General features: G+C 42.2%; 1 long non-coding RNA gene across 1 annotated transcript; it reads right to left on the bottom strand.

Annotated features, from left to right (window-relative positions):
* Window positions 1–907: 907 nt before the first annotated feature.
* LOC138580673 (uncharacterized) lies at window positions 908–12,858 on the bottom strand. Its single transcript, XR_011304318.1, has 3 exons — window positions 12,180–12,858; window positions 3,187–3,227; window positions 908–2,446 (listed from the first exon to the last, which is right to left on the bottom strand). It is a non-coding gene; the product is annotated as an uncharacterized lncRNA (long non-coding RNA).
* Window positions 12,859–12,888: the final 30 nt, after the last annotated feature.

The following is a 12,888-nucleotide window of genomic DNA, read 5'->3' as shown; positions in this document are numbered from 1 at the left end:
GTATCTTCCGAAATGTGTTCCATTATCAGCAATACGTTTTGAACTTGGGCTATACTCCCTTTCAAGCGTAATTCTCTGGCGTAGAGTCTCTTTGTATAGGACATTGCTTGTAAATAAAGAATCCACTCTATATGGAATTCTCGGACGGTGTCTAGTGGCGGGAAGGGAATCTTCTGCAGTAGTGTGTGATCTGGAAAAAGAGGTACATGAAGTACTAGCATTAATGGGGGTTTCTAAAGAACTGCTTATCAACAACCCTACAAAGGTGAAGATACTTCTCCAGCATGCAGACTGGAATCACACTGTTGACATAATACAAAGCAAAAAACTATATGCGCATTTGGCAGGTAGTCACAAAAAAATTGCAACAATACGCATTGATTACTTTATTAAATATGTGCCCAACCCAGAGAATGTGGATCTGGTTGCCCTATGGAAAGACATGTTGTATGGATCTAGGGTCAAACTTCAACTGGCCATACTGCGTTTTCTAAAAGCTAAATGCGAACTATAGGGAGGTAGTTCAGCTACAACATTTTCTTGTAGGCTTATGCATCTTGTGTGTCTTTTTTCATTCTGTTTTAATATGGATCATTTATATGTATAATGCATTTATACTTTTTGGTTGTATTAGGATGTATTATAAGGAATGTAATCGAATCCATGTAACCAAAGTTTTACGCATGTGTTTCTTTTTTAAGATTTGCTCTTATTGGTTATATATTGTTTTTGTAAAGGTTACTATGTAACCAAAACAAATAAAAACATTTTTTAAAAAAGAAAACATTACATTAGACCATATACAACAGGGAATGGAGCTGTGCCCTAGCACCTTGAAGCGTCTTATGTGCTAGATGGAATTACCAATAAGGATCTCAGACCCAAATAACCGGACAGACTCAAAGAATATGGAAAAGTACTACTTTATTGACAGTTCAAATAAAGTAGGTCAATCTGGCGAACAACAAACTGTAGTCCACACACTCACACTTTAGTTTTCAATACACAAGGTTTTATACCTCAATGTACATCATCTATGACATCATCCTACATGGCAAACTGTAAAACCTTTTGAAGGGAGGGATTGGTTAAGGGAGCATATGTGCCTATATTATGTATAAGTATTAGTAATATCATTGGATGCTCCGTATCTAATAGGCACGCCTTGAACCACCTCTAAATACTTACAATACAAATTATAGCAGAATAACAGCAGCGGGTTGGCCTGTGCAACATTGTATAGCATGTTGCTACATAGACTCTGTGATTGGTTAGCATTCTCTCCCAACCTTGGACTTTCGGCTCGTCAGCAGCACATAAGCAAAATTAAATTCAGATGCATAGAGCAATGTCCGACTACTACCCACTTGGCCAATTAGTCCATCACCTCCCATCGGTCAGGCCCCAAACCAAGGCTTTTTCTTTATAGTCAACCTTGCAGCCTGTTCTCTGTTCTGGGACTTTCAAGGGAGTGTAAGTACACCATTATCTTTGTCTGGAGCTTAATGAATAGCCCTTGTTTTCGACTTCGCAGTCACTTGTGAGGAGACCACGATTGTGTCCATTCCATCCTTTTATTGACTGCTATTTGATTTAGTTAAGCTGGGTGTCATTACTCCTCTTGTCCTCTGGTGACTTGCTCACTCAAACTTTGATTGTCCAATACTTGGCGCTTGCAGATGTTTTCTTCTTTGCTTAATCTCAGAGAAATATGTCTTAAGTACATAGCTTATCCTCTTGACTTCCTTTGTGGCTTGCAATTATTCCTTGAAGAGCCATCCTTGGTCCCAGGCCCAGAAACTCCTTTTTGTTCCTCATACAAAGCTGTTTTTCAAACAACTTATTGATCAGCAGTCCCAGTCTGTCTCTAAGGTAGTTCGATTGGTTTCAACACGAGTTTGGCGTCCACTTTTTCTCATGGCCCCTTTAGCCACGTTATGTTTTCTTCTGCAGCAGGCTTCCATATGTCTTAGCTACATTGTGTTTCAGCGTATATACATTCACTTCATCTCTTCTCACTTATTTATTTGACACATATAATTTCTTCGTCTTCGATTACATGTTTCTAGTATCACTTCCAGTTACATCTTTATCCTTTAAGTATTTGCATATCGTTTCAGTGTGTCTTCGTGCCTTTCTTTCATGACGTCACTTTGCACAGGTCCAATTTCACTTATTGCTCTTTGATGTCCAATGGTGGGTGCAGACATCCTTCCACCCTTTCAGTGCAGGGGCACATTAATACATTGTCTGAGTGCATATCATCTCTCTTACACTTGATGCAGTATAGGGACAATACCTGGTGTCCCACATAACGCTCTTCTCGTACTGTTCCAATATGATGGCAGTGAGGGTGCAGGAGCTGGGGATGACTTGTCCACCTCTACAGAGCAGTCTTTTATTCAACACTCTGACCATCTGACTGGCCCTGCAGAGCCACAGGTAGCTGAAAATACAAGAGATCAGAGTCAATCCAGGACACCCAGTAATTGTCAGGTATGCTGAATGGAAGCTGCAAAGCCTGAATTGCCAGAACCCTGGTTAACCTGCGACTTTATTACCCTCAGGACCCAAAACAACTCTGCCAGTAAGTGCACACTGCCAAGTTAAGGGTTGGAGTGAATAGAGTGTCCCTTGAAACAGGCGGCGGTGATGTTCACAGAAAGGTCGACCTGCCACTGTCTGTAATAATGTAAAGCCTAAAAAGTGTCCCAATTTGACGGACACTCCCGTCCCCTGCACACTTTCTAGGTTGGGTAACCAACCAACATTTTTGATTTTGTCACTAATTTCTATTACAAGCGTAAACATAATTCTAGAAAATAGTTGCACTGATACATTGTTTTGTTAAGCATTATTCTTTAATGTAAAATAGAGCCCAGTGCGTTTCGGGAGATGCCTTCGTCAGGAGCAGGTATAGAGTAAATCTTCAAAGTAAAAGCATCAACTCTACAATAGATAGTATTGGAAATAATGTTAGTGTATTTATGATAGTTTAAAAAAACGTTATTATAACCTTGAACGGTAATCAACATCAATTCACCTGGATGGTTGGTTTAGGATATAATCTCTTTAGTTCTAAAAGGGAGAACATATGTCTCGACTATGTCGCTAATCAATAAATGTGGACAACTGTACCAAAATTTCAAATTTTCTAATAAGAAAAAAGTGGCTTGAGTAACTTACCTCCCCCAAAGGGAGTTGACTGAAAGAGTGAATCTGCATCCCTAAGAAAACAATAGGGAACATTTAGTGTGTATTCTAAAATGTCTTAAATTGAGAAACCTTCTCAAAATGTGTTTCCCTGCAATCACTTACTAACAGATTCTGTATTTGTTCACCAATTCTCGGTTTACAATAGGTTGAGGCCTGTGATGGCAAAAATTAGAGGAGCATATATGCTAAGTGGTAAACTGCAAAATACCAAGTGGTGTCCCCAGAAGGAGATCATACAAAACTGGAAGTAATTCTCAAAGTCAGCATAACAGAAGTTTGCATGTTATGTGTTATAACAACAAATTGCCACATTGGCATGAAAATAGCAGCTTAAAGACGACATTTGGCAGCATGGCGTAATGACGTTATGTCGATTCTCCATCTTGGAGCAAGATTTATATTTTAAGTATAGAGCGTAAAGGCTAAAAAGACCTCATCCTCATCACTCATCACTCATCCTCATCCTCATCACTAACAAATGTTTGAATAATTGCAAAAACCATCTGAAGTGAAGAGATGAAGACAGCTCATCCTTACAGTATAATTGGGATACATTTTGCATTATGACTTTTCAACTTTTCATTTTATTGTTGTTCTATTCTTCGTGTACGTCTAATCATCCCAAGTATAATCACCATATGTATTTAGGATTCTGCTATACGTAATGCAATTAAATACAGGTTACATTTCCGTTCATGATAAGAGTGACACAATGATAACAAATCTCACAAGATGACATGCATGCTTTGTAATCAGGATTTTTTTTTGCATATTAGTTTATTCAAGCTTTCTGCATTTTACAAGAGAAAATAAAAACAATCCCCAGATTATGTTGATGGTGTATTCTCTAATATCAATTTCAGAAATGTAACTGATGCTATCATCCAAGAATTCTTTTCTCCTCTTAGCAGGACATTCCACCATACCTCTGCTGACAAAGATGGAGCCTCCTCTATGAATTTACTACAAAATCACATCCTTGTCGCTGTTAAGGCCCGATATATAGTGAATATGTGTTGCAGGTTCTCTGTTGACCTATACAACATGTTTTACCCTATCTTTATTTTTAACGAGGGGTCTGTGTTGCATCAGGATAATAAACATATGCGCAACTAAGTAGGGGGGGAACACAGACTCCCTCCTGCTCCTGCGTTTTTAGATAATTAATAATCACAACCAAGCATGCACCCGGAAATACCATCAATCCCCGTCCTGATGAAGGCCCATGTGAATAAAAGAGAAGACCAAGGCTGGATGCGGTCTATCTCTACCACATGGGGCAAAACGCACCGCGTTGACATACTGTTTTGCAATTTCATCCATTGCTAACTATTTCCCCAGGGGTGATGGGTAGTGAATACCCTAGAAATAATCAAATACTTGTGTTTCCAAAGTAATTTGATACAGAAATTGTGGAAACCTAATGAGGTGGAACCCTTTCAATATAACACCCACACCTGTGATACAAATGGAATGTATATATCTAGAAATGTGTTTAACATAACTGTGCTGTATGTGATACCTGTCTTTTATGTATATATGTTTGTTATACAGAGAAAAAACAGGAACTAAAGATGAATAAGGAATAAAATATGTTATCCTGTTTACTCTAAAATCGTTCTTAATTAAAGTCTGGTCAACAAGAAGTTGAGATGGTTGCAAACTTCCAGGTGCATGTTTGGTTGTGATTATTAATCATCTAAAAACGCAGGAGCAGGAGGTAGTCTGTGCCACCCCTTTTTCTTTGTTGCGTATAGGTTCTCTGTTGAGGCAACTTTCTTACAAAACCTGCATACCACATTCCTCTCCGGGCACATAGCTTCAGTCTAATTCTCATGAATTGCACCCTGTATCATGGGTCTGGAAATTTCCTCAGGTAGGATGGTAAAGTTCCCAAAGCTTTAGTTTACTGTGCTAAATGCTTGAACATGTTGTACTTAGCTGCCTCATCACATGTCCTGATCCAATCTCTTTGTTGCAACTTCCGTTTTTCTTTGTCAGGGTTTAACCAGAGTTCCTCATTTGTAATGTTGAGATCATCCAGTAGGTGTCTGCATGCGTTAATCCAGCCATTCACCATCGCAATCGATCCTCTCTTTATCTCATTTCCTAGTAAACGCAGCAAAGTCCCAGGTTTGTTTTTTTAAATATTTGCGAAAGAAGGCCAGTGACTTCCACACAGCTCTTGCCTTCAGGTATACGAGGCCCAACTCTTTTCTGAGTAAGTGGATTGGCACCGACCTTGGAAGAGAGTTCCAAAACATGCCCTCCAAGATAGCCCAGTTTTTCTCAGGGAAGCACATAAGAGAGTCTGCACCATACGTTAGTGTTGCCACCACTTTTGCTCCAGAAAAGTCCAATAGCAGGGGTATTTAGTAGCAACAAATTTGAGCTTGTTTGCAAGCATTTACACTTTTGCTCTTAAAGCCAATTCATGGTAGGTTTTTACTGTACTCTTAGAGATGTTCATCTCCAGATATTTGAAGCTTTCCACCCTTTTAAAATGTCATCCCCAAACCATTTTACATTTTTCCTCTTCATACCGCCACCTCGCTCCATGACCAATATTTTCGTTTTCTCTGTGTTCATTTCGAAGTTGTTTTCACGAGCATATTCTGAGAGTTTTTGTTGACTGCCTTTGAAGTCCAATTGCTGTGTCATCTAAGATCACCATATCATCGGCATATAGAGGGCGGTTTACTTTTTCTCCTATTTGAGGGGGGCAGCACACGATTTTTTCCATGGAACGGCCCAAGTCTGGGAGATATAAATTAAAGAGGGCTGCAGCCAGGGGGCATCCCTGTTTATTTTCAAGTATCATGCTCAACAGGGTGGCCCATTGTTCATGGTTTCTTTTTAAATCCATGTTCGTGATACCATCTGGCCCTGGTCCTCGTGAGGGATTTGCGATTTTCATCAGTTGATTACATCTTCGTTGCCATTTGGGACAGTCCCGGGGTGAAGTTTCTTAGGTATATTTTGGTTATTTCGGTCCTCTGCCAAATATGGGTTCATAAAATGGATTTTCCATTCTGTCTCGGATACCCCATTTGTTTGTAATTCCCTTTGTTGTTGCGTCTCACCTTCCATGAGGCCCCAGATATCTGCTGCACTTCTTTTAGATATTGCTCTCATCATGCCTTCTGCATCTTTCGGTGCATTTTTCATGTCATGTAGTACTTTTTATAGGCATTTGTTAGCCCTCCTGCCTCTTTTTCCTTACTTACACAATTGTTTAGTTTTAAGCGTCTAATTGCTGCTCGAAGTACTCTCCTTATTTGTGGGTCAAAGGTGTGCTGGTGTGTAATAGCACTAGTCGTTTCAGATTTTTTCTTAATCATAAACATATTTAAAATTGGTGAGAAGTCTAGCATTTGAGAAGTATTTAGTACCCTCCATCTTGCACTAGATTCTGAGTAGGTGATTGTCGCTCTTTCTACATACTTTTTTCATTTTCAGACGACATCCGTTATTTACTGTTTGTACAAAGTAGTTCAAAATATGTGTGGGTCTTCTAAATTTGTCCTTCCAACTCAGTTTAAGGAGGTTGTGGTCAATTGCTGTTGTCATTATAATTTATAAAGTATCAATGAAATTCATTGTCTCTGGGCCCCTCTCTTCCATGCCTGTTTACAGTTTATCTTTTTCAAATTGGCCATTCATAATTTGGAGGTCCCTGCTTTCCATAAGTTCCATCCACAAATGGTCCATCTGTTCTTGTGCTGTGGTTCCATTGGCTTCCTCTCTTATTAATTTCCCTTGTTTATTAATACAGGATAGGTTGAGGTCTCCAAATACAATTATCAATGGTTCATCCCACCTGTACGCTTTGTCGATTAATCCTGTCATCTGATCTATCATCTGGTTTGTTGTTATTATCAATGTGTTCCAGTATAGATTGATTATGATCAAGTGTCTACAAATCTTTTTTTTTGTAGTCATCTGTTGAGCCTTACTTAACAGTGTTTGTTGAATGATTGGACCCACGTTGTTTGCTTCAATAACTTTGAACATACCACCACTCCTGATCAAAGTCAATAATCCCAAACTAGGGAGCCCCAAACAGGTTTTTTGTTGCAGAGTTCAGGTATGCAGAAAATCCATTCATCGGTGGTTTCATAGACAGCCAAATCTCGTGGAAACAGATGAAGTCAAAGTCGCTCCACTCGATGTGTCCCTTGCAAAGTAAATGGGAGCACCCTCTTGTATTCCAAGAGGCAGGCATGAGTCTGTCCTTTTCAGTCATCACTTTAGTGAGCTAGTTTTTTATTTCCCCCCCATCTGAGCCATCGGTAACCATGCCCTTGAGTCTTCCTACGTCCATTCAGAGGGTTGTTGTCTTGACAATTCGATCTTCCTTTTTTCTTGTGGTTCACCCTTTTTAGTGCTTATCGTTAGTGTCATGTTTGTCATTGTCAGCGCATCGGTTTGCAGTCTTCTGGCACTGTTCCACTTGCCATTTCTTGGTTCATTGTTATTATCATTTTCTCTGTTTCCTACTTTTATCCAAGCCCTAAAACCTACTGATTCTTCTATGTCCTTAGCCGGGCTCCGCACTGTTGGTTTTCCTGATTCCATCTACGCCTGAAGGTTCTCTATTGGCGAAGAACAGAGGGGTGTTAGATCAAATCCCAGGACTTGGAGGTACGTAGCAGAATCAAGTATAAGTTGTTTTACTACGGTTGACCTCAGATGTATATATAGTAGGTCCGTTCTCTCTTCTTGGATGTATTCTATAATATATCAGTGTCAATTTGCCTTAGGCTTGGTACACAGTGGAGTAGATCATAGGACATTATGTCTGTTCAGTATGAAATCCTCTGTTCTGTCCACTAGACTGAGGCAGCATGTACTGAGATAGTTGAGGAGTGATCTGTCTTTCTCATTTAGGGTTCCCCAAGTCAGATGAAGGGCCAATTTCATGTCCTTTCCTCGTATTTGGCCTCGGCCCCTTCCTTTTTACAGCCATTGTGTGTACCGTTTCTTCCCTTGCCAGTTGCTTCTTAATTTCCCTTAGGCACTCTGTGTCTTGAACTGCACTAAAGTACTAAGTACTAAAGTCGATTGTTCTGCAGAGTTCCATGCCCCTGTCCTTGTTACAGATATCCCTCCGTCTTTTTCCATGTTTTTAACTTTTGATACTACTAGCTCCCTTTTTTCTGCTAGTGTCAAAAATTGTATTATGGATTCCCTTTTATTGATTGTCGACCTTACAGTATTTAAGTCTGATAGTTGTCGTACCTCTCAGGGGGTCCACTAGATTGTCTTCAAATATGTTCTCCTGCTCTTGCAATGTGTATGTTGACAAGTATAATAAGGAATTATCCTCCTCTAAATCCTCAACGATATAGTCTAAGTTTGTGTTAGACAGATCTGGGGGATCTCGGACTGTAAATTATAATTTCTGTTTTTTTTCTTAAATTTGCTTGTGGTTGCTTTTTGTTTTTTCCCCCTGCGCTGCAAGGGTTAGTTTCCTTATGAAGTTTTTTGAGATATTTGATTTACCTACTGTTTTTTCTTTACATTGCTTATTTGTGCTGCTTGAGCCCCCTTTTTTCTTTCGTTTTCCCCCCAAATAAGGGGTACATTTTTTGCTTTACACCCTTCCTATTTTTGTTGTCTTCGTGTGAGGTTACACACAGTGTGGAGAAGACAGTTTTATCCACACCCTGATTGATTTCCACTGACTGATTTGCTAGTTGTTCTAGAATCATCAGATCTGAATTTTCTTGGTGTCCCACCAAGCCTATCGTTGTAGTCTCCTCCTGCTCCACATCATCTAACCGGATTATGGGATCCTGAGAGCTTCTATAATTTTCTTGTCCGTCGCTCTGTTGCTTATTGTCTTCCCCAATAAGTCCATCAGTGGGACTGCTTCTCTCTTATGTTAGAGATCTGGCCGTAATGTATTGTAACGCTCACGTGGTATCCATGGGGACGTCACTCAGCCTGTTCTGACCTCTTACGACCTCGAACCCTTCCGTGGAGGCTATTTGACTGGAGACTGGGCCTGAAACACAGGATTGGTAGAGTTTAACTCCCTATTGTCTCTGTGTGCTTGAACCCCTTCTTCCCCGGGGTCCAACCCTTCCCTTTGATCCACAGCTCACCTGTTTTCTTGGATAGTGTGCTCTCCGTCCTGCTTTCAGCGCAGGGGCGCACTGATTGATGCAGGCTCATTGCTGCCTAGTTACTTCACTGGCAAGTGTCCGACAGGTAAGTATAATGAGTCTTTTGAACAGTTCTTTAACTTAGTTCCTTTCCTTCCTTAGATGATGGCCGGCGTCCGGGGATGGCGGCGTGCTGCTGAGATGAGTAGCGCTGAAGATGAGTGAGAGCGCGATGCACCCCTTTTGTATTTGCATTGAACCGAGTTCTTTTTCTATGTGTTTTAGGTGCTGCAACGTTTTCAGCGTGGATGCCGGTTATGAAGAACAAATGCGGTGGGTAAGCGAGGTATACGGCGCCTCTAGATGTTTCCACGCTAACCTGGAGTGTCTTTTCCCTCTTGCAGATGGATGAGAAGTTCCAGAGACAGAGTTCCCAGAGAGCGGCTGGGATTCAGGTAAGCGTTTGAAGCTCGTACAGTATTTAAAAATAAGCGAAGATTTGCAGAATGCTTACTAATGCCTTTTTTCTGTTCTTTTCCCTTTTCCTTAGGAAGCGGCATGCCGGGATGGGAATGACACCGCCGAAGATGCCCGCCGAACAGAAGGAGTGATGAATGATGGGCAGAAGCGCCGCAAGGTAAGGCTGTTCCTAACTGTGTTCTTGTTCTTGCAGGAGCTGAGCGCAGAAGAAAGATGCAGGCCTACTGGAGACCGATCCGAACACGGTGAGTGTCACGCTGCAGGTGCAGAAAACGCAAAGCATGTTTCTCAGCCTGGGTGTGGCTTAAATAGTCTCTGGGTACCCCAGGTGTCTCTGGGCTGAACCACATCCAAAAGACTAGACCGCACATGCAGTTCTGGGAACCAAAATATGTGGGGGCATCCATCTTGTCCCCATCAATGCACTACAAGTCCAATCCCCAATGTTATCCTATGGGAGTGAGTGAGTCTGGTGCCACAAGCGCCAAGTCTGATTCCAAGTGGGTCTTTGGAGGGATGGAGAGTCCCTTGAGGGCCATGTAGGTGATTGTGGCCTGGCTCCAGCCTGACATTTTGGAGGGCTGGGGACATGAGGGGCAGGAATCATGACATGTATCCTTCAATAAAATAATTATCGAATGTAGCATCACTATGAGAGTTGTTTGATCTTTCAGTGTGTCGTTCAGAGACTCATATAGTTACATGAAAGGCACCATTGCGATGGTCACTACTGACACTTCACTCAGTGTATCGCAGCCATTTTTCTTTGTCCCACAGCTTTCCTTTTTTTGATGTTTTTGTTTTGCATGTTCAGATCCATGTCTGCTTGTAGTTTGAAGATTTATTCGAGAGTTATCAGTCTCTTTCTGCGGCTTTGGCAATTTCCTCCCTTTGCCAGTATAGGTGTTACTGTGTTCAGGGGATGAAAAGTTATTGCCTACTTCTAGGGAAGAGCCTGGACCACTTGGGTCCACTTGAATAATCATAGTTCTGAGTTTTTCAATCTCTCATTGCAACCTTATCACTGTTTTACTTCTACTTGTAGGGTAGACCCTTTCCTATTGATATTCGTCAAGTGGTCGTGATTTTTTCCTTTGTAGTGGACTCTTTTTCAATTTAAGGCTATTTTAATCTTTTCCTTAGTGTAAGATGTTCTTGCTCTTTTTTGCGCTGCTCAGCGGCCCTTCAGAGTACTGATTGGTGAGTAAGGCTGAAATATAGGTCATCCAGGTTGGTTACCGACTTCTATGCCTAACGATCCTTCCAAAATCTTGTGGTCTGTGAGCTCTACTCGGGGAATCCTGTCACTTTCCTCTTCCCCCTTAGGACGTTCTTAGTATGCTTCTTGGGCCATGAAGTCTGATGGATCCCTCCTAGCATGGACTTTGTTGTAATTGTTTTCTGAACTGATGTTGATGACTTCTGGGGGTGGGGTAATCCCTTCCACTCCCATCTCTCTGTCACTGGTTGTATCTCCAAGGTTTTCGTAGTATTTGCAATAAACCAGCAGGGTACCAGGCTAGGCTTTGCATGTCAACTTCAGTCTTGGGTATTACGTTCAGTAAAGGAAAGCACTTCAACCAGTCTACAGTGTATCGTTGGCGAGGAGAGATCTGTCAACTGTACCGGTGTTGTAAGTGGCATTTCATTCTTGTTTTTATGACCCATGGCTTCCCCTAAATCTAGTCGGTCTTGCTGTGCACATTGGTCTTGTTGGGCTATTTGGTCTGTATTTTCTCTACTAGTCTCTGTCTGTACTCCAGGAAGTGAACTATTTTGACTCAGCACTTCATCTGGTTCTGATCCACCTTTTTCATTATATAGGTTTCCACTGTTTACTTGTTTTTTCGATCTTGCTGATTCTATTCTGTGTGATTTCCGCATTCCCTTTGACTATAGTATTCGTTTCTGGACCTATCAAGCCTTCCATGATCTTTTCTCATTGGGTCCTGCTCATGGGTTCCACTACACCCCCTACCCCCTATTTCTCTTCCTCCCTCCCAAGTTTGTCTTTCAGTTAATTTAAGTATCCATTCTGGCAGTTGGTTCCCTGCTTGACTGCACACTTCATTTGGCTCGTTGGTTTCAAACACTGCGGCTGCCTTTATCTTTTCAGTGTTAGTGTTAATAGATCCCAACAAGTGGCAGAGCTTTCCACCGTTGCACTCGCTGTCACAGTCAAAGTGTTGAGCCTATCCATGGGGGACAGGGGAGGAGTCCCAGACGGGACCTGCCACTGAGGAGATGGTAATGTTGTCTGCAGCACTGAGCACGAGGGAGAGGTGAAGAGGGAAGACTCACGCTTGGGGGGGGGGGGGGAGTTAAGGAAAGCAGATGGAGTGGGGGGATGAGGGAGAGATTCTGGTGCCTTACCCGTAATCCAGCGGGTTAGAGTGGTTCCGCTTTGCTCATCCCTCTCCACAAACAGCGAGAGGGAACTCCTCGGGCTTCTCATGTTTAGCTATTGTTCCTCTGTGCTTTCAGTTCTGCTTTCGGTGCGACGCTTTGCCTTCCTGGACATCTTTCCCCTTTTTCACAGCCGTATCTCAGCAGTCAATAATCAAACGACATCGCACCAGAAGCGTGTGCTGGGTGCTGAACACAGGGCTTATCTGGCAGCGTCCCTCTCGCCCTCCTGGCTGACTGGAAAGTGACTGGACTCTACTGCCGGGCTCTACGCTGGCGCTCCGCGTCAATGCTGGGTTCATGAAGGGAACATTAAAGCAACAGGATTCAGTATGCCCAGTGGTGGAAATGGAAAAAATGTGGTGGGGGATCCCACAACACAAGGGCCGGGGTGGGAGAGCAGTTGGGGGGGGCGGTTCTCGAGGGGGCGTGGCCGAGAGGGGCGGGGATCGTAGTGGACATCAAGCTGGAATACTTAAAAAAAGAAAAAAAAACGCCCGCAACGGCAGCATTGCCTTTTACCGCGGCTTTTACATACCAGTGCCAAAGCCGCGGTAAAAGGCAATGCAGCCGTCGCGGCCATTTTTTTTCTTTTTTTTAAGTATTTCAGCGCCGTTCATGGGCTTGGGCGGCTGACTCTAGTCGGATCCCGAGATCTGGCTCCATATCTGGTGCC

Source organism: Ambystoma mexicanum, chromosome 3p, assembly GCF_040938575.1.
Source record: "Ambystoma mexicanum isolate Mex_15411 chromosome 3p, UKY_AmexF1_1, whole genome shotgun sequence".
Classification (NCBI taxonomy): Eukaryota; Metazoa; Chordata; class Amphibia; order Caudata; family Ambystomatidae; genus Ambystoma; species Ambystoma mexicanum.
The sequence above is the reverse complement of the archived record's forward strand: the minus strand, read 5'-3'. Positions and strand labels throughout refer to the sequence as shown.